This window comes from Bos indicus x Bos taurus, chromosome 1 (genome assembly GCF_003369695.1).
Source record: "Bos indicus x Bos taurus breed Angus x Brahman F1 hybrid chromosome 1, Bos_hybrid_MaternalHap_v2.0, whole genome shotgun sequence".
Classification (NCBI taxonomy): Eukaryota; Metazoa; Chordata; class Mammalia; order Artiodactyla; family Bovidae; genus Bos; species Bos indicus x Bos taurus.
Genome location: NC_040076.1, coordinates 110,940,695 through 110,962,793, shown reverse-complemented (window position 1 = coordinate 110,962,793; position 22,099 = coordinate 110,940,695). Strand labels below are relative to the sequence as shown.

Below are 22,099 nucleotides of genomic sequence, written 5' to 3'. Positions count from 1 at the left end.
TTGCATATTATCGCTCTCAGATTGAACTGGTTCTTAACCCATTGGCTGCGGGTAGGATTGCTTTTCAGAATCTATTACCTAAATATGGTGAATTAATCTGGAAAAGTAGTGAAATGTGAAATATGGCTTGCCCTACCGCCCCTTTGTCTGTTGACACTTTACCCAACACTACAGTTTAGATGTGACCAGATAAGAAAGACAGGAAACATAAGATGAGTGCCTCAGAAGAAGAGAGAGAGTTACAACTTTCAAAGTTCATTCACATACAGTGTCCCATTTGAGCCTCACATCATTCTGTACATGAGCAGGGAAGGTTTCGCTGCCTCAAATGAGGCCACTCTCTTGAAAAGAGTTGATCATTTTCCACCTGTGTTCCTCTCCGCTTGCTTCTGTGTGTAATTATTGGCACAAATGGCCATCTCTCTCACTAGATTTGAAAGTATATATGGGATGGGACCATGTTCATAACCATCTTGCTTTCCTGGCCTCTAGCATGATACCTAGTGTGTGAGTTGTTCATTTGCCCAGAAGAAGAAAGGTGAATGTAACATAAAAGATCTGTAAAGGAGTTAGAGTGTTTTTAAGGGAGAAAAACATTACTGCTGGGTTTTGTTGCTTAGGGTGTTTGCTCTACCCAAGTCCAGGAAGATGTTTAGCATGATCTGGGTCACATAGTAGATATTTAGCAAGAGAGCTGGATCTAGGACTCAGATCTCCTTTCATAGGACCTTTCCCACTAAAACTTCCTATTTTTTATGCCACTGATTCTTTAAGACAATTCCATTTCTTTCTGTAGCTAGCCCAACAAAAGGGAGAGTGAATTATACCTGTATATGAAATAGAAATAGATTACAAATGCTTAAGTAGGAATAATTGAAAAGTTGTGCTGCTGTTTATACTTTTGGATGGCATCACTGACTTGATGGACATGAGTTTGAGCAAGCTCTGGGAGTTGGTGATGGACAGGGAAGCCTGGTGTGCTGCAGTCCATGGGGTCGCAAAGAGTCGGACATGGGTGATTGACTGAACTGACCTGATGTGGTCTAAAACCCTTTTGATGTGAAAGGAGATCCTAAGGAGAGCAGATGGGTGACTGCAGTATTATACTGTAAGCTGGGCTGTGATCACAGACAGACTGATCGTTTAGCTGGTCACTGGTGGACACACACATGTGATACTGTGTGTGGTCAGTGCACCAAAGGTCTCAGCTTGGAGAATCAAGAGAAAGGGGAGCCAGAGCTTAGGTGAACAGAATAGAGGGGACTGAGGTGGGAGAAATTCCCACAATCAGGAGGACTTTGTGTTTCTCATGAGTTCATGCTCCTAACTAACAAAATCTAGCATGAAGTTGACTCTATTAAAAACATCAGAACTTCTCTATAGATCTTCTATGTTGCATCCAGCTTTCCTCTTCTGAGCAATTGCTTTGGAATATGTTTAACATGTTTCATGTTTTCACTTATGTTTATCTTTGTTGTTTTTCAGTCACTAAGTCAAGTCCGACTCTCTGCAACTCCATAAACTACAGCATGCCAGGCTTCCCTGTCCTTCACTATCTCCTGGAATATGCTCAATGTTTGTCTTTAACATTACTTGTTTTTTGGACAGGAAAGTATGACTTAAATGTTGGGTGTGAGTAAGAAGGGAATAGCACCAAGTTTCTTATGAGTGTGGGGCCCACCATTTGTCCAGGAGCCACTATTAAGAATGTATTTGACTCCTCAGCCATCTGGGATAACCCCTTTTTCTGCCACTATGTCCTCAATTCTTTTGCATTAAACTTAGTAAATCCTCACTTGTTGGAGATGTAGATCCTCTGGCAGCCAGGAAACTTGAATTTGGTCTTGAGCAGGGTCTCAATCACATGCTCCTTGTTCTTCAGCTTGGTGTGGATGGACATGATGACTTGGCCAAAGTAGACCTTGGCCACTGTGCCTAGGGCTTTCCAACGGTACCCCACATACATGTCTGAAGCCTAGATTTGGGACAGCACAAGATCAGACATGCATGTTCACTCAAGAAGCTTGTCTCTCAGGTCACTTAGGAAGGTTATACCGGCAGCATGCACCATTGGGAAGGCTGCTTGAGGCCATTGCACCCTGGTCTCCCATGGGGAAAAGAGCATGGTTGGCTTAGTTCGCTACAGAGTAACATTACTTTTGTATTTATGCTTTGCTTCCCTTTGTACTTCTGATCTATAATTGTTTTAGTTTTCCAAAAACAGATGATCAGTTCCCACTTTTGAATACCCTTTCCAAATGCAGTACGTGAATGCAATCTCAAAAATGACAGAATGATCTCCAAAAATGGTTTGCATTTCCAAGGCAAACCATTCAATATCACGGTAATCCAAGCCTATGCCCCAACCAGTAATGCTGAAGAAGCTGAAGTTGAACAGTTCTATGAAGACCTACAAGATGTTTTAAACACTAAAAAAGATGTCCTTTTCATTATAGGGGACTGGAATGTAAAAGTAGGAAGTCAAGAAACACCTGGGGTAACAGGCAAATTTGGCCTTGGAGTACAGAATGAAGCAGGAAAAAGGCGAATAGAGTTTTGCCAAGAGAACTCACTGGTCATAGCAAACACCCTCTTCCAACAACACAAGAGAAGACTCTACACATGGACATCACCAGATGGTCAACACCGAAATCAGATTGATTATATTCTTTGCAGCCAAAGATGGAGAAGCTCTATACAGTCAGCAAAAACAAGACCAGGAGCTGACTGTGGCTCAGATCATGAACTCCTTATTGCCAAATTCAGACTTAAATTGAAGAAAGTAGGGAAAACCACTAGACCATTCAGGTATGACCTAAATCAAATCCCTTATGATTATACAGTGGAAGTGAGAAATAGATTTAAGGGACTAGATCTGATAGACAGAGTGCCTGATGAACTATGGACGGAGGTTCGTGTCATTGTACAGGAGACAGGGATCAAGACCATCCCCATGGAAAAGAAATGCAAAAAAGCAAAATGGCTGTCTGGGGAGGCCTTACAAATAGCTGTGAAAAGAAGAGAAGTGAAAAGCAGGAGGAAAGGAAAGATATAAGCATCTGAATGCAGAGTTCCAAAGAATAGCAAGGAAAGATAAGAAAGCCTTCTTCAGCAATCAATGCAAAGAAATAGAGGAAAACAACAGAATGGGAAAGACTAGAGATCTCTTCAAGAAAATTAGAGATACCAAGGGAACATTTCATACAAAGATGGGCTTGATAAAGGACAGAAATGATATGGACCTAACAGAAGCAGAAGATATTAACAAGAGGTGGCAGGAATACACAGAAGAACTGTACAAAAAAGATCTTCACGACCCAGATAATCATGATGGTGTGATCACTCACCTAGAGCCAGATATCATGGAATATGAAGTCAAGTGGGCCTTAGAAAGCATCACTATGAACAAAGCTAGGGGAGGTGATGGAATTCCAGTTGAGCTCTTTCAAATCCTGAAAGATGATGCTGTGAAAGTGCTGCACTCCATATGCCAGCAAATTTGGAAAATTCAGCAGTGGCCGCAGGACTGGAAAAGGTCAGTTTTCATTCCAATCCCAAAGAACGGCAATGCCAAAGAATGCTCAAACTACCACACAATTGCACTCATCTCACACACTAGCAAAGTAATGCTCAAAAGTCTCCAAGCCAGGTTTCAGCAATACATGTACCGTGAACCAGCAGATGTTCAAGCTGGTTTTAGGAAAGGCAGAGGAACCAGAGATCAAATTGCCAACATCCGCTAGATCATCAAAAAAGCAAGAGAGTTCCAGAAAAACATCTTTCTGCTTTATTGACTATGCCAAAGCCTTTGACTGTGTGGATCACAATAAACTGTGGGAAATTCTGAAAGAGATGGGAATACCAGACCACCTGATCTGCCTCTTGAGAAATTTATATGCAGGTAGGAAGCAACAGTTAGAACTGGACATGGAACAACAGACTGGCTCCAAATAGGAAAAGGAGTACGTCAAGGCTGTATATTGTCACCCTGCTTCTTTAACTTATATGCAGAGTACATTATGAGAAACGCTGGGCTGGAAGAAGCACAAGCTGGAATCAAGATTGCCTGGAGAAATATCAATAACCTCAGATATGCAGATGACACCACCCTTGTGGCAGAAAGTGAAGAGGAACTAAAAAGCCTCTTGATGAAAGTGAAAGAGGAGAGTGAAAGAGTTGGCTTAAAGCTCAACATTCAGAAAACGAAGATCATGGCATCTGGTCCCATCACTTCATGGGAAATAGATGGGAAACAGTGAAAACAGTGTCAGACTTTATTTTTTGGGCCTCCAAAATCACTGCAGATGGTGACTGCAGCCATGAAAATAAAAGACGCTTACTCCTTGGAAGGAAAGTTATGACCAACCTAGATAGCATATTGAAAAGCAGAGATATTACTTTGATAACAAAGGTCTGTCTAGTCAAGGCTGTGGTTTTTCCAGTGGTTATGTATGGATGTGAGAGTTGGACTGTGAAGAAAGCTGAGTGCCGAGGAATTGATGCTTTTGAACTGTGGTGTTGGAGAAGCCTCTTGAGAGTCCCTTGGACTGCAAGGAGATCCAACCAGTCCATCCTAAAGGAGATCAGTCCTGGTTGTTTATTAGAAGGACTGATGCTAAAGCCGAAACTCCAATACTTTGGCCACCTCATGCAAAGAGTTGACTGATTGCAAAAACCCTGATGCTGGGAGGGATTGGGGGCAGGAGGAGAAGGGGATGACAGAGGATGAGATGGCTGGATGGCATCACTGACTCGATGGACATGAGTCTGAGTGAACTCTGGGAGTTGGTGATGGACCGGGAGGCCTGGTGTGCTGCGATTCATGGGGTCGCAAAGAGTCGGACACGACTGAGTGAACTGATCTGAACTGAACTCAAATCTTTTGAATTGAAATTTCAAATCTTGTTAAATTGGTAAACTGTTTACTGTATTATCTCAAGGCCTTTCCTCCTCTCTGGATCTCAGAGTGATTCCTGGAAGGGGATGAGGGATTCCTAGTTTATACTCATGTGCAAAAGAAAGCCTATTGGGATGTTGGGAACTGAATTGTTTGGATGGCCTAGCTTCTGGCTGGAGTCTACCTCCCTCATTTCTTCCTATTTGCAGATGTTCAGTGATACATATATAAGAGAAAGGGAAATGACTTACTTGAAATAGAGGTAATGTGCCAAGATAAATCACAGGAGTCATGAGAACATGTAATATGGCAAATAACATGCTGGGCTTAATACCTTTTAGTGTAGTACACAAATCATTCTCAGTGTTATGATGTAGGAGAAATAGAAATGAGGTGGCACAATAATTCCTGCCATGTGGTCCTGTGGTCTGTGGAGGCCACATCAGGTTCCAGTACAGACAAAGGCCCTGGAAGTTTTAGCTTTCCATAGGCAAGGGGAGCAGATGATACATTTGAAAACAAATAGGAATGTGATATAAAGACCTCAAAAGAAATCGTGTGGTAGAATTAGAGGGGCAGTAACAGAGTAAGTTTGCAAAGTGGTAGGTAATCCCAAAATAAATAATGTTGATATGTTATTTTTATCATTGCACTAGAAAAAATTTAAAGTAGGTGTATATAAGTAGGCAATATAATGGGATATTTTGAAACAACCCTAATTAATGAAATTCAGTGAGATCCCAGTACTATTTATGTGGTTTTAAATCTGTTAAAAGGCTTTCAAATCTTCATCTATTAGCTGTTTGCAAATAGTTTGTTTGCTTCTTGCTAACTGCACTATTGTACAGACAACTGAATAGTTGAAATTGGCAGACAGAGTGTGTACAGTGAATAAACTGGTCAATACGTTTTATGACAAACCCTTTATTCCAAATAAGCTTCTTTCTCCCAAATAAAGTCCTTCTACAAGACTGGGCTTTTTGACTAACATCTTATAAAGACTTTTTAGAATTTTTATGAACCAGTTTATATTTGTAGTGATTTAGTTGGCAGAACATTTGGGAGTTGTCAGGACACAGGCCCTGCTTGGTTGTGCTGGAATGTGCCTGCAGGGAAGCATGACCAGCACTGCCTTAGGCAGCCCAGGACCCTACTCTGACCCCAAGAGAGCAAAGAGTCCTTGGAATCCAAAGGATACAACCATCCAGCTGCCCCCTCTTTTCTGGACCATCTTCCTTGCATACCCAGAATTCTAGAATTCCCTGCCCAGAGGGCATGCACAGACTTTTCTGTGGATATATTCCCTGTAGGGTGTGGAAGTACAAGCTGGGATGTCAACCTGGGCTGGGATGTCTGCAGCTGGTGGCATGTAAGGCTTTTTTACAGAGACTTAAGGAGTAGGGCATGGAAAAGTAGGGAGCTTTCAATAAAAATTAGGCACAAGCTTGTCCCTGACTTATATCCACTAAAAGGCAGTGGCAACGTCACTGTTGTTACAATCTTCTGCAAATTTCTGAAATGCCCCCTAGAAAGTAACAGTACTACTGTTCTAAGTAAAAAGGCTGATTTCTTTTCTAATAGATAAACTTTCTCTGAAGATGACATCAAACAAATCCCAGAGATGTTTTGTGTTATGATATCAATAGAATAAAAGCATCTAATTTTCAAAGGTGCTTACTTTGAAGAAAAATTCATTGAAATATGTAAGTTCTGATACCTTTGATAAAAAAAACAACAGGCTTTTAAAAACCAAATCGTTTTTTAACCAAAAGAAAAAAATGTCAGTGTAGATTGGGATTATTTATGAAATTTTTATCATGTCAAGTAATGTGGTATGATATATTCAGTCAAGAGTCAGGAAAACTGCATTTTGGTTTCAGCATTTCTATGAAATAGCTGAATTATTTGGGCCTTGATCTCCTAGGGTTTCAGTTTTGATGTCTATTAAACGAGAGAGGTTGAACAAGATGCCCTCTAAGCTTTCTTCTATATTTACAAGTCAAGATTTTTGTTCAAGCCATGTTCTCTCAGATATGTGACCAAAAAATCATCAAATCAAAGACCGTCAATTGTAAGTTGTATTGTTAATTTGTGTATCATTAAGAAAGAGACATTACTACAGGCCAATATCACTGATGAACATAGATGCAAAAATCCTTAACAAAATTCTAGCAAACAGAATCCAACAACGTATTAAAAAGATCATACATCATAACCAAGTGGGCTTTATCCCAGGGATGCAAGGATTCTTCAATATTCGCAAATCAATCAATGTGATACACCACATTAATAAATTGAAAGATAAAAACCATATGATTATCTCAATAGATGCAGAGAAAGCCTTTGACAAAATTCAACATCCATTTATGATAAAAACCCTCCAGAAAGCAGGCATAGAAGGAACATACCTCAACATAATAAAAGCTATATATAATAAATCCACAGCAAACATTGTCCTCAATGGCAAAAAATTGAAAGTGCTTCCCCTAAAGTCAGGAATAAGACAAGGATGCCCACTCTCACCACTACTATTCAACATAGTTTTGGAAATTTTAGCCACAGCAATTAGAGAAGTAAAAGAAATGAAAGGAATCCAGATTGGAAAAGAAGAAGTAAAACTCTCACTATTTGCAGATGACATGATCCTCTACATAGAAAACCCTAAAGACTTCACCAGAAAATTACTAGAACTAATCAATGAATAGAGTAAAGTTTCAGGATATGAAATTAACACACAGAAATCCCTTGCATTCCTATACACTAAAAATGAGAAAACAGAAAGAGAAATTAAGGAAACAATCCCATTCACCATTGCAACAAAAAGAATAAAATACATAGGAATACATCTACCTAGAGAAAGAAAAGGCCTATATATAGAAAAGTATAAAACACTGGTGAAAGAAATCAAAGATGACCCAAATAGATGGAGAAATATATCATGTTCATGGATCAGAAGAATCACTATAGTGAAAATGAATATACTACCCAAAGCAATCTATAGACTCAATGCAATCCCTATCAAGCAAGCAACGGTATTTTTCACAGAACTAGAACAAATAATTTCACAATTTGTATGGAAATACAAAAATCCTCAAATAGTCAAAGCAATCTTGAGAAAGAAGAATGGAACTGGAGGAATCAACCTGCCTGACTTCAGACTATACTTCAAAGCCACAGTCATCAAGACAGTATGGTACTGGCACAAAGACAGAAACACAGATCAATGGAACAAAATAGAAAGCCCAAAGATAAATCCATGCACCTATGGACACCTTATCTTTGACAAAGGAGGCAAGAATATACAATGGAGAAAAGACAATCTCTTTAACAAGTAGTGCTGGGAAAACTGGTCAACCACTTGTAAAAGAATGAAACTAGAACACTTCCTAACACCATACACAAAAATAAACTCTAAGTGGATTAAAGATCTAAATGTAAGACCAGAAAGTATAAAACTCCTAGAAGAAAACATAGGCAAAACACTCTCTGACGTAAACCACAGCAGGATCCTCTATGACCCACCTCCTAGAGTAATGGAAATAAAAGCAAAAATAAACAAATGGGACATAATTAAAATTAAAAGCTTTTGCACAACGAAGGAAACTATAAGCAAGGTGAAAAGACAGCCTCCAGAATGGGAGAAAATAATAGCAAATGGAGCATTTGACAAAGAATTAACCTCAAAAATATACAAGCAGCTCATGCAGCTCAATTCCAGAAAAATAAGTGACCCAATCAAAAAATGGGCCAAAGAACTAAACAGGCATCTCTCCAAAGCAGACATACAGATGGCTAACAAATACATGAAAAGATGCTCAACATCACTCATTATCAGAGAAATGCAAATCAAAACCACAGTGAGGTACCATCTCATGCCGGTCAGAATGGCTGCTATCAAAAAGTCTACAAACAATAAATGCTGGGGGGGGCGGGGGTTGGAGAAAAAGAAACTCTCTTACACTGTTGGTGGGAATGCAAACTAGTACAGCCACTGTGGAGAACAGTATGGAGATTCCTTAAAAAACTGGAAATAGAACTAACTGCCATATGACCCAGCAACCCCACTGCTGGGCATATGCACCAAGGAGATGAGAACTGAAAGAGACACATGTACCCCAATGTTCGTCGTAGCACTGTTTACAATAGCCAGGACATAGGAGCAACCTAGATGTCCATCAGCAGATGAATGGATAAGAAAGCTGTGGTACATATACACAATGGAATTTCACCCAGCTATTAAAAAGAATGCATTTGAATCAGTTCTAATGAGGTGGATGAAACTGGAGCCTATTATACAGAGTGAAGTAAGTCAGAAAGAAAAACACCAATATAGTATAATAACGTTTATTTGGAAAATAACGTTAAATTCTATATGGAATTTAGAAAGATGGTAACGATGACCCTATATGCGAGACAGTAAAAGAGACACAGATGTAAAGAACAGACTTTTGGACTCTGTGGGAGAAGGCGAGGATGGGATGATTTGAAAGAATAGCATTGAAACATGTATATTACCATATGTGAAATAGATTGCTAGTCCAGGTTTGATGCATGCATAGACAGGGTGCTCAGGGCTGGTGCACTGGGATGACTCTGAGAGATGGGATGGGGAGGGAGGTGGGAGAGAGGGTCAGGGTCGAGAACACATGTACACTTATGACTGATTCATATGAATGTATGGCAAAAACTACCACAATATTGTAAAGTAATTAGCCTCCAATTAAAATAAATAAAAATAAAATAAAATCCTAAAATTATATAAAAAAAAGAGACACATTGCCTATTATAATTTTAAGACTATTGACTATAAGAAGCATTCTAATTTAGAGATGTAAAAATATTAAAAAGCATATTTTAAATATCTAATATACAGTAAATCATATTTATCTAAGCATTCTTCATAGAGTCCTGCATCTAGTCATTCATTTATTCATTCAATAGGTAAATACAAATTTAGTGTCTACTGTATTTCTGGCAATAGAGAGTGCATATATCAACATGTATTGAATAATGGAATTTTATAAGTATACATACTTGCCTTTCATAACATCAGCATGAACATGATGCTGGAGATACTGGCAAGAAATCAGCTTGAAGACAACAGCAAAATTGTCCTCTTTGGAGAACAGCAGAATCACCAGAACCTTAATCTCTATTTGCTTCACAGACATTTGTACTGATAAATGGAAGGCAGGTAAATAAGAATTCCCAGATCAGTTTTAGTAATCAAGGTGCCTTGGTTGCTTTCTTCACATTTCTATAAAAATCTTATTGAAAGAAGAACTTAATTTCATGATTAATGAAAGTGCTCCTTAAACTGTCATTTCTTTCCCACTAGGAATGAGTGTTCTATGAAACACTTTTAAACTATATCATATAAAATAATTTTACATGACTTACTATCATGCTATATTGTTAAACTAATTATTGTATGCTTAAATCTTTATACTATCTATTTGTATTTAATAGTAGCCCAAGACATAAATCGGAGAAGGCAATGGCACCCCACTCCAGTACTCTTGCCTGGAAAATCCCATGGATGGAGGAGCCTGGAAGGCTGCAGTCCATGGGGTCGCTGAGGGTCGGACATAACTTCACTTTTACTTTCACTTTTCACTTTCATGCATTGAAGAAGGAAACGGCAACCCACTCCAGAGTTCTTGCCTGGAGAATCCCAGGGACAGGGGAGCCTGGTGGGCTGCCGTCTATGGGGTCGCACAGAGTCGGACACAACTGAAGCAACTTAGCAGCAGTAGCAGCAAGACATAAATAAATCCTTAAAGCAATACTTTGCAAGGCATGCTACTTTCCTAGGGAGCTTAGAGTCAGAATCTTAAGTGCACCAGTTTGGTTCAGTTGCTCAGTCGTGTCCGACTCTTTGTGATCCCATGGACTAAAACATGCCAGGCTTCCCTGTCCATCACCAACTCCTGGAGCTTGCTCAAACTCATATCCATTGAGTCAGTGTTGCCATCCAATCATCTCATCCTCTGTCATCCCCTTTTCTCCCTGCCTTCGATCTTCCCCAGCATCAGAGTCTTTTCCAGTGAATCAGTTCTTTGCATCAGGTGGCCAAAGTATTGGAGCTTCAGCTTCAGCATCAGTCCTTCCAATGAATATTCAAGACTGATTTCCTTTAGGATTGACTGGTTTGATCTCCTTGCCATCCAAGGGCCTCTCAAGAGTCTTCTCCAACACCGTAGCTCAAAATAATCAATTTTTTTAAAAAAGCATCAATTCTTTGGCGCTCAACTTTCTTTATGGTCCAACTCTCAGTAGTCATACATGACTCCTGGAAAAGAATAGCTTTAAAATGATGGACTGTTGTCGGCAAAGTAATATCTTTGATTTTAATATGCTGTCTAGGTTGGTCATAGCTTTTCTTCCAAGGAGCAATCCTCTTTTAATTTCATATCTGCAGTGATTTTGGAGCTCAAAAAAATAAAGTCTCTCACTGTTTCCATTGTTTCCCCATCTATTTGTCATTAAGTGATGGGACCAAATGCCATGATCTTTGTTTTTGAATGCTGAGTTTTAAGCCAGCTTTTTCACTCTCCTCTTTCACTTTCATCAAGAGGCTCTTTAGTTCCTCTTCACTTTCTGCCATAAGGGTGGTAATATTTACATATCTGAGGTTATTGATATTTCTCCCAGCGGTCTTGATTCCAGCTTGTGCTTCATCAAGCTCAGCATTTCGCATGATGTACTCTGTGTATAAGTTCAATAAGCAGGGTGACAATATACAGCCTTGATGTACTCCTTTCCCAATTTGGAACCAGGCCATTGTTCCATGTCCAGTTCTAACTGTTGCTTCTTGACCTGCATACAGATTTCTAATGAGGCATGTCAGGTGGTCTGGTATTCCCCTCTCTTGAAGAATTTTCCTTAGTTTGTTGTGAGCCACACAGTCAAAGGCTTTGGCATAGTCAATAAAGCAGAAGTAGATGTTTTTCTGGAACTCTCTTGCATTTTCTATGATCTGACAAATGTTGGCAATTTGATCTCTGGTTCCTCTGCCTTTTCTAAATCCAGCTTGAACATCTTGAAGTTCTTGGTTCACATACTGTTGAAGCCTGTCTTGGAGAATTTTGAGCATTACTTTGCTAGCATGTGAGATGAATGCAATAAACTGTGGAAAATTCTGAAAGAGATGGGAATACCAGACCACCTGACCTGCCTCTTGAGAAATCTGTATGCAGGTCAGGAAGCAACAGTTAGAACTGGACATGGAACAACATCAAGGCTGTATATTGTCACCCTGCTTCTTTAACTTCTATGCAGAGTACATCATGAGAAATGCTGGTCTGCAAGAAGCACAAGCTGGAATCAAGATTGCCGGGAGAAATATCAATAACCTCAGATATGCAGATGACACCACCCTTATGGCAGAAAGTGAAGAGGAACTAAAAAGCCTCTTGATGAAAGTGAAAGAGGAGAATGAAAAAGTTGCCTTAAAACTCAACATTCAGAAAACGAAGATCATGGCATCTGGTCCCATCACTTCATGGGAAATAGATGGGGAAACAGTGGAAACAGTGTCAGACTTTATTCTTTTGGGCTCCAAAATCACTGCAGATGGTGACTGTAGCCATGAAATTAAAAGACACTTACTCCTTGGAAGAAAAGTTATGACCAACCTAGATAGCATATTCAAAAGCAGAGATATTACTTTGCCAACAAAGGTCCATCTAGTCAAGGCTATGGTTTTTCCAGTGGTCATGTATGGATGTGAGAGTTGGACTATGAAGAAAGCTGAGCACCGAAGAATTGATGCTTTTGAATTGTGGTGTTGGAGAAGACTCTTGCGAGTCCCTTGGACTGCAAGGAGATCCAATCAGTCCATTCTGAAGGACATCAGCTCTGGGATTTCTTTGGAAGGAATGATGCTAAAGTTGAAGCTCCAGTACTTTGGCCACCTCATGCGAAGAGTTGACTCATTGGAAAAGACTCTGATGCTGGGAGGGATTGGGGGCAGGAGGAGAAGGGGACGACAGAGGATGAGATGGCTGGATGGCATCACTGACTTGATGGACATGAGTCTGAGTCAACTCTGGGAGTTGGTGATGGACAGGGAGGCCTGGGGTGCTGCGATTCATGGGGTCGCAAAGAGTCGGACACGACTGAGTGACTGAACTGAACTGAGATGAATGCAATTGTGTAGTAGTTTGAACATTTTTTGGCATTGCCTTTCTTTGGGATTGGAATGAAAACTGACCTTTTCCAGTCCTGTGACTACTGCGAGTTTTCCAAATTTGCTGGCATATTGAGTACAGCACTTTCACATTTTCATCTTTTAGGACTTGAAATAGCTCAGCTGGAATTCTATCACCTCCACTAGCTTTGTTTGTAGTGGTGCTTTCTAAGGCCCCCTTAACTTTGAACTACAGGATTTCTGGCTCTAGGTGAGTGATCACACCATCATAGTTATCTTAATCATGAAGATTTTTTTGTATAGTTCTTCTGTGTATTCTTTCCACCTTTTCTTAATATCTTCTGCTTCTGTTAGGTCCATACCGTTTCTGTCCTTTATTTTGCCCATCTTTGCATGAAATATTCCCTTGATGTCTCTAATTTTCTTGAAGGGATCTCTAGTCTTTCCCATTCTGTTGTTTGAATCAGACTTGCTTGAGTCAGAATTGCCTGTGAGTGTCCAGGAGTCTCCAGTGGAGGGGTGGGTCAACAGTTTTGCCTCAGATCAAACAGCAGGGAGGGAACACAGCCCCACCCATCAATAGCAAATTGGATTAAAGATTTACTGAACATGGCCCTGCCCATCAGAACAAGATCCAGTTTCCCCCACAATCAGTCTCTCTCATCAGGAAGCTTTTATAAACCTCTTATCCTTATTTATCAAAGGGCAGACAGAATGAAAACCACAGTCACAGGAAACTAACCAAACTGATCACATGGACCACAGCTTTGTCTAACTCAATGAAACTATGACCCATGCTGTGTAGGGCTGCCCAAGATGGATGGGTCATGGTGGAGAGTTCTGACAAAACATGGTCCACTGGAGAAGGGGATGGCAAACTACTTCAGTATTCTTGCCTTAAGAACCCCATAAACAGTATGAAAAGGAAAAAAGATATTAATTTGAAAGATGAACTCCCCAGGTCAGTAGGTGCCAAAAATGCTACTGGAGAAGAGTAGAGAAATTCTTTTCTACTGGAAAGAATGAAGAGATGGAGCCAAAGCGAAAACAACGCCCAGTTGTGGATGTGACTGGTGATGGAAATTCCAATGCTGTAAAGAAGAATATTTCATAGGAAATTGGAATGTTAGGTCCATCAGTTAAGTTTAGTTGTTCAGTTGTGTCTGGCTCTTTGCGACCCCATGGACTGCAGCATGCCAGGCTTCCCTGTCCATCACCAACCCCTGGAGCTCACTTAAACTCACATCCATAGAGTCAGTGATGCCATCCAACCATCTCATCCTCTGTCATCCCCTTCTCCCCCTGCCTTCAATCTTTTCAGCATCAGGGTCTTTTCCAATGGGTCAGTTCTTCACATCAGGTGGCCAAAGTATTGGAGTTTCAGCTTCAGCATCAGTCCTTCCAAAGAATATTCAGGACTGATTTCCTTTAGGATTGACTAAAATTAGGTCGATGAATCAAGGTAAAATGGAAGTGGCCAAACATGAGGTGGCAAGAGTGAACATGGACATTTTAGGAATTGGTGCACTAAAATGGACTGGAATGGGAGAATTTAATTCAGATGATCATTATATCTACTACTGTGGGCAAGAGTCCCTTTGAAGAAATGGAGTAGCACTCATAGTCAACAAAAGAGCCTGAAATGCAGTCTTTGTGTGCAATCTCAAAAATAACAAAATGATCTCTGTTCGCTTCCAAGGCAAACCATCAATATCACAGTTATCAAGGTCTATGCACCAACCACTAATGCCAAAGGAGCTAAAAGTGAATGGTCCTATGATGACCTACAAGACCTTCTAGAACTAACACCAAAAAAAAAGATGTCCTTTTCATCATAGGGGACTGAAATGCAAAAGTAGTAAGTCAAGAGATACCTGGAGTAACAGGCAAATTTAGCTTGGAGGACAAAATGAAGCAGGGAAAAAGCTAACAGAATTATGCCAAGAGAATGCCCTGGTCATAACAAACACCCTCTTCCAACAACACAAGAGACGACTCTACACATGGACATCACCAGATGGTCAACACCGAAATCAGATTGATTATATTCTTTGCAGCCAAAGATGGAGAAGCTCTATGCAGTCAGCAAAAACAAGACCGGGAGCTGACTGTGGCTCAGGTCATGAACTCATTATTGTAAAATTCAGACTTAAATTGAAGAAAGCATGGGAAACCACTAGAGCATTCAGGTATGACCTAAATCAAATCCCTTATAATTATACAGTAGAAGTGACAAATAGATTCAAAGGATTAGATCTGATAGAGTGTCTGAAGAACTATTGACGGATGTTCATGACATTGTACAGGAGGCAGTGATTAAGACCATCCCCAAGAAAAAGCAATGCAAAAAGGCAAAATGGTTGTCTTAGGAGGCCTTACAAATAACTGAGAAAAGAAGAGAAGCTAAAGGTAAAGCAGAAAAAGAAAAATACACCCATTTGAATGCAGGGTTCTAAAGAAGAGCAAGGAAAGATAAGAAAGCCTTCCTCAGTGATCAATGCAAAGAAATAGAGGAAAACAATAGAATGGGAAAGACTAGAGATCTCTTCAAGGGCACCAGACAAGTGACAAATAAGGTTCATTCAGCCCCCATGTCTTCATCTAGAGAGGTTGCACTGGGACCTTAGGGAGATGGAAAAAAAATAGCTAAAAAATGGTTGGACCAACTCTGTATAATAGAAACCATATGCAGTGATTTTAAGCCTCATTATATACAGCAGACAATGATGCTTTGTCTCTCTTCAGGAAGGAACTGGCAAAACTCCTTAGTCAAAGTGCACTTCCTGTTCTTGTTCTTTTGAATTTCCCTTCTTGAGCTGCTCTTGCCAAATGAGATGTATGATTATTTCTTATTGGCCTGTCGTGCTGCAGTCCATAGGGTCGCAAAGAGTGAGATATCACTGAGCCACTGAACAGCAACAAAAATTGACCTTTGCTTTCAGTGTCTGTTCAAAGTTTGTTTTAAGCATAGTATCCTAATCAACCTCATTTCCGAAGAGGACCCTTTTCCCTCCACTGCTGAAAGTTGCTCATCCTGAGAGTAGCTTCTCTCTGGGTTCACAAGGGCCCAGCTTCCTGGTTCTCTTGGATCAGAGCACACTATGTTTGCTGATCAGCTAAGTCTCTTTCCCAAATTGGGATAAAGAGAGGAATTCCACATTGAACTGAACAAAACATGCCTGTGAGGACCCTTCCGGAGTCATGATTCAAAGATTGTTTCAGGCTATCAGTTCAGTTTCTATACTTACCCAGTTATGTTGCCCTTACCTTTGTGTGATCTACATAAGGATAAAAATTGATCACTGGTTAAATATGTTGCTTAGGGCCATTTCTATTAAATCTGAGCATCAGATACAAACACTTGAATCAATTTCCACTTACATCATTTTGACATATGATGCCCTTTCCAAACATCATTGTAAGAGTAAGAATGATCTATATTGGCTTTTCTCCCCTATAATTGTCATTGAATAGTAGTTTTCCTGAGGAATCCTAATCCATATGACTATATTTTAGATATAAATTTCTCCCCAGTGGTCCTTTGGCTATGGAGAAATTAGCACAACTATAAAGCAGAGTGCTTGAAAGAGTCTCCTTGAGGAAAAGCAAGAGGGAAAGAGATTTATACTTTCCATTTAGTGGCAATACTTACTTTATGCAATTTTATATCATTAGACCCATTAAAGGACAAGAATGTGAAATATCTCTTCCCTGAAGACAGTTCTTTGCGTTTGCATGAAGTTTTCCATTCTGAGTAAACCAACCATAAGGAAGAGTCCAATATGTATGTACTCCAGTGCTCTGTTTATTTCAAGGACTCTCCATTTCCCCCATACTCCCTAGGGATAAACTGTGCAAAGGGCTAAACTGTGCAAAGGGCTAAACTGTGCAGAGCCTACAGTCTTTAAGTACATAAGTAACTGTCCTTTCTGGACAGTCTGTTTCTGAAAGTTCCCTTTAGAATCGATGACAGGAAAGCCCAACCTATTGGTGGATTCCATCTTGAACACTTCCCTCACAAACCACAGACCCTAATCTTTGTATTTATTCAGTTGGACCAAGTTGCAGGAGATCTGGGGGAGTAGAATGTATTTGAGAATGTGAGTGTGTGCCAGGCAAGGAGGTTCTTGAATTTGAAATGTTATCACAACACTTTAAAAATGCATTTCAGCTCAACCTGGACACAGTAGACAGGGTTTCATATTTCTTGGCAATATGCCTGATACATAGAAGTAAAAAAAAAAAAAAAACCACATATATACATATATATACACACACACACGGGATTCAAAGATATTTTTAGAAAAACCCTCAAACTTGGAAAAAGATGAGCATTTGATGCCCAGAGGATTCACACATAAACCTGGTGATTTTTTTTTTTTTTTGGTATCTGCATTCATCAGAAGCTATTAAACTAAATGCTGCAAGCAAACACAGTCTGGTTCCCTCTGGTGGGATGTGACAGGCAGAGGGACTGTGAAATTTTATAATAGAATTTTAGAGCATTGCCCTATTGTATATTTCAAATGACATTCTTTAGAAGAGAATTAAGAATGGTGACATGGTTGGTCAGATATCCAGGCCAGTGGTCAGTGGCAAGTGATTACTGAGGGAAGATAGAGGCTTTTCTAGGTAGACTGATGCAGTCATTGTGAAGTCACGCAGGAAGACAAGACTAGGAGATAAGGGACTTCCCTGGTAGTCCAGTGGTTAAGACATCATCCTTCCACTGCAGGGGGCCTGGGTTTGCTCCCCTGTTGGGGAAAAAGAGCTCACATGCCATACAGTGCAGCCAAAAGAAAAGAAAACAAATACAAACAAACAAAAGTAAAACAAACACACACACAAAACCTAGGAGATGACTCTCTGGCTAAAGGACTGAAGGAAGATCTGGAATGTCCTCTGGGTGATATCAGAGGCTAGAGGACTCTCTCAGCCTGGCTTATACCACCCATAGAAAGAGCTGAGGGCATCTGGTACCTTTCAGGATAGAGTGGTTCCAACCTGCCTCTGTAGCCCCACATGACTTCACCAACACTTCTAGATGTAAAGTTTTGGGCTGGGAAAAGACATGTAGGGCTTACAAAAACACCCGGCAAGAGCTGTCTAGCAAATAGCTAGACCTTCTCTGAGGAGAAACAAAAACCTGGAAGAAGGTCTGAATGTTGGAGGTCTCAACCCACTGCCATCAACTTCTGAGAGGGAACTTCGTTACAAGACCCGGCCATGCAATCTGTCCAGTGGAATTGGGCTCATCACTTTTCTCACAGTATATTTATGATGTCTTAAGAAGTGTACCCCTGGTTTCACTGTGGGAGGTGACAGAACTGTTATCAAGATGGCTGATGGGTTGGCCAAAGTGTCTCTGAGGTAAAAGAATGATGAGGGACATGGTAAGGCAATGGGAAGAGGAGTAGAAAAAGGAAGAAAAATTTATCCTCTGGAAGGAGGACTCTTCCTAGTTTTAGACAATTTAATCTCAAATGTTACTGCACCAAAAATGGGTGAAGAACTATATGGGTAATAACAATTATCATCCTGTGGTGCTAAGAAAAAAGATGGAATAGTCAATCTGGGTTTATTTCCAGCATGACCATCATCTGTCGGTGAGACTCTTAAGTCTCTTAACTCTCTCAGTTCAGTTCAGTTCAGTCACTCAGTCGTGTCCGACTCTTTGTGACCCCATGAATCGCAGCATGCCAGGCCTCCCTGTCCATCACCAACTCTCGGAGTTCATTCAGACTCACGTCCATCGAGTCAGTGATGCCATCCAGCCATCTCATCCTCTGTCATCCCCTTCTTCTCCTGCCCCCAGTCCCTCCCAGCATCAGAGTCTTTTCCAATGAGTCAACTCTTCGCACGAGGTGGCCAAAGTACTGGAGTTTCAGCTTTAGCATCATTCCTTCCAAAGAACACCCAGGGATGATCTCTTTCAGAATGGACTGGTTGAGGGACCTCAGTTTCTCCACCTCTAAATGAGAGCATTAACTCTGAAGTCTAAAGTCGGTTCCAACTTTAACAGTCTATGTAACTGACAGAAGTGCAACAAAGTGTTAGTGATGGTTAATTCTATGTGTCATCCTGATGGGGCCAAAGAATGCCCACATATTTGGTTAATCATTGTTTCTGGGTTTGTCTGTGAGTGCATTTCCAGGAGAGATAAGCATTTGAATCGGTAGATCCAGTAAAGCAGATTGCCCTCCCTGAAGTCAATGGGCAGCATTCAGACAGTTGAGGGCTTGAATACATTCAAATGGCAGAGAATGGGAGAATTTGCTTTCTGCTTGGTCACTTGAACTGAGACATTGGTCTTCTCCTGTCTTCAGAGTAGGACTTACACCTTGGGTTTTCCTGGTCATTGGGCCTTTGGACTTGGACTAGATCTCTAGCACCAGTTCTCCTGAAGCCCCAGCTTTCAGATGATTGTGGAACTTCTTAGCATCCAAATCACACGAACTAATTTCTTTATAATAAATCTCTTCATATATATATATATATATATATATATATATATATATACACACACACACATATACATATACACACACACATATATGTATATATTCTCCCTTTCTCTCTCTTTCTCTCCCCTCCTTGATACACACACACACACACACACACACACACACACATCTCCTATCAGTCTGGTTTTTCTACAGAACTGAACACCTTATTCATTTGGGAAATAGATATTACCTGAGTGTTCTTGTCTCACTGAACATAATTTTAGGGACTAAATATTTGATATTTTTAATCTTTGCCCTCTTCAAGTAATAATTGATTTTTAATGGATTTTAATTAATCCATTAATTTAATTAAAATCATTTAATAAATGATTTTAATTGTTCCCAGGTAAGAATTAGAAACATTATGTCTCTGACAATGCACTACATTCAGGGCTTATAAGGTGGAGCTACATTTTGCAGCTAGTTCCTTGATGAGAATTCAGCAGGAGGAGCTTTTCAGCTGTGAGAACAGCTATTAGTGGGGTAGCTCATCAGCAGGCTCTGTGGCACTCAAGAAAATAAAATTTTCCCTTCAGTGACCTGCCTCATAAGAATGGATGGACACTTCTCTGATAGCCTGATTGTTTCAGCGTACAGTCATAGTATAAACATACAAGATCAATATACAGTCAAGGGAATCAGGAACCCACCTGTCAAATCCCTCTGTAGGTTGTGTACAGGTGGCCAGTGGTGGTTTAGTTGCTAAGTCATGTCTGACTCTTGAGACCCCATGGACTGTAGCCTGCCAGGCTCCTCTGTCCATAGGATTCTCCAGGCAAGAATGCTGGAGTGTGTTGCCATTTCCTTCTCCAGGGTATCTTCCCAACCCAGGGAACAAACCCACGTCTCCTGCATTGCAGGCAGATTCTTTACCAACTGAGCTACTAGGGAAGCCCATATAGATGGCTAACTGTTTTTAAGTGTCAGGTGTGAGTAAGGTCCAAAGGACTGGAGTATTAGCAAATGTAAGAAATGGACATAAATGCAAATGGAATAAATGCAAATTATTTAGCAAATGTGGTTGCTCCCACTGGCTTTCTTGGTCACAAAGCCCATTGAGGGCAGAAGGCATGGAGCCACAGATGCAGGCATGTAAAGAGTCAGTGTGAAGTCATGTGGCTTAGGGTGCTGGTGAGGGCACATCCTTAATGAACTCTCATTTCTAGAAGATGTGCCGGCTGCTAGCTAACTCTGCCAGATGCTAGTGGAATCCTTCCGGGCAACATGATGTTTCTCTGGCTGTCATGTGATTTATTTATTTTTTCACTTACCTATTTATTTGTTTGATGGAGGATGCCACAGGGCTTAGAGTGGTCTCAATCAAATGATCAGTTTGCTGCAACTAAAAAAGATTCCACATGCCGCAGGGAGATCCTGTGTGCTGCAACTAAAACACAGTGCAGCCAAATAAATAAAAAATAAGTGATCACTTTGCTCATGAGGTTTCTGATCTTTTGTGGTGGGTTTAGATTTATATCCTGCAGGGCTGTCATTAAAGGAAAACAGGGATGCTTTGAGCTTTTGAGGGCACTTGTCTCTTACTCTCATGCCCCTTTCTGTGTCAGGCTGTTCCTGTTCCTCTGGGCATGGCCTCTCTGTGGTCCCACTGCCTCCTCCCTCCCACCCTCCACAACTGCTTGCAGCTCCTCCACATGCAGTTTGGAAGCAGTATGATGACTCCATCTCAATCGTGTGTGATAATGACTTGTTTTATTTCTGCAGGGGCATCTGTATTCAAATAGGGCAAAATACTTACATATCTTTCTATATAAAAAGGAAAATTCAGGCAAAAGTCCAGGGGTACTGGACTGAGGAGTTCTTATAGAGTGGGCTCATACAGCATTCTTCAAATTACATGATGTGAGGGTTTTAACCCGAGTCAAACATGGCTGAGCCTGCATTACTCAACCCAGACATTTTATAGAATTGCCTGAGAAATAGCCAATGAAAATTCAAACTTATGTTTCTTAAATTTTGGGGTGATGGATCTTTTTAAGAATTTGTTAAGTGCCATGGACCCTATCTCCAGTTAAATGTACATATTCACACATATCCACAGTTTTAGGGGGTCACCAAATTTTCCAGAGCTCAACTTGGGATTCCAGGGTTAGAGAAAGATAGGTATTTGTAGTAAACAGACCTGGATTTGAGGTTCCACTGTGGAATCTTGGCCAAAATCCTTCTGTTCCTGAGGACTATTTCCAATCTTGGACTTTACCAGTGGTTCTCAACTACAAACAATACTGCAGGCCTATTTTACCCCTCACACTATCCAGAACATATCTGAGCCTGGGGAACAGGAAAATGATGTTTTGAAAGATATCCCCAAGTGAGCTGATATGCTCCAAAAGTTTGAGAACCACAGGGCAAGAAGACCTCTAAGATGATTTCTGGCTCCGGTGTTCTACATCTCTGAGGTTTTGCTCAGAAATTTCACTCCATAAGGTGGAGAGGCTGCTCTGCCAAGAACTAGGGGACAAGAAAAGGGGTGGCAGGACAGAGAAGACCAGAAGCAGGGCTTTCCCTTTCTTACAACTTGACCCA

The 22,099-nt window shown here is 40.6% G+C and overlaps 1 protein-coding gene and 1 pseudogene across 1 annotated transcript in view; one reads left to right on the top strand and one right to left on the bottom strand.

Annotated features, from left to right (window-relative positions):
* Positions 1 to 22,099, top strand: part of KCNAB1 (potassium voltage-gated channel subfamily A member regulatory beta subunit 1) — a 450,729-nt gene that overhangs the window by 36,543 nt on the left and 392,087 nt on the right. The gene's annotated exons all lie outside the window — the stretch shown is intronic.
* LOC113899592 lies at positions 2,023 to 2,146 on the bottom strand (annotated as a pseudogene).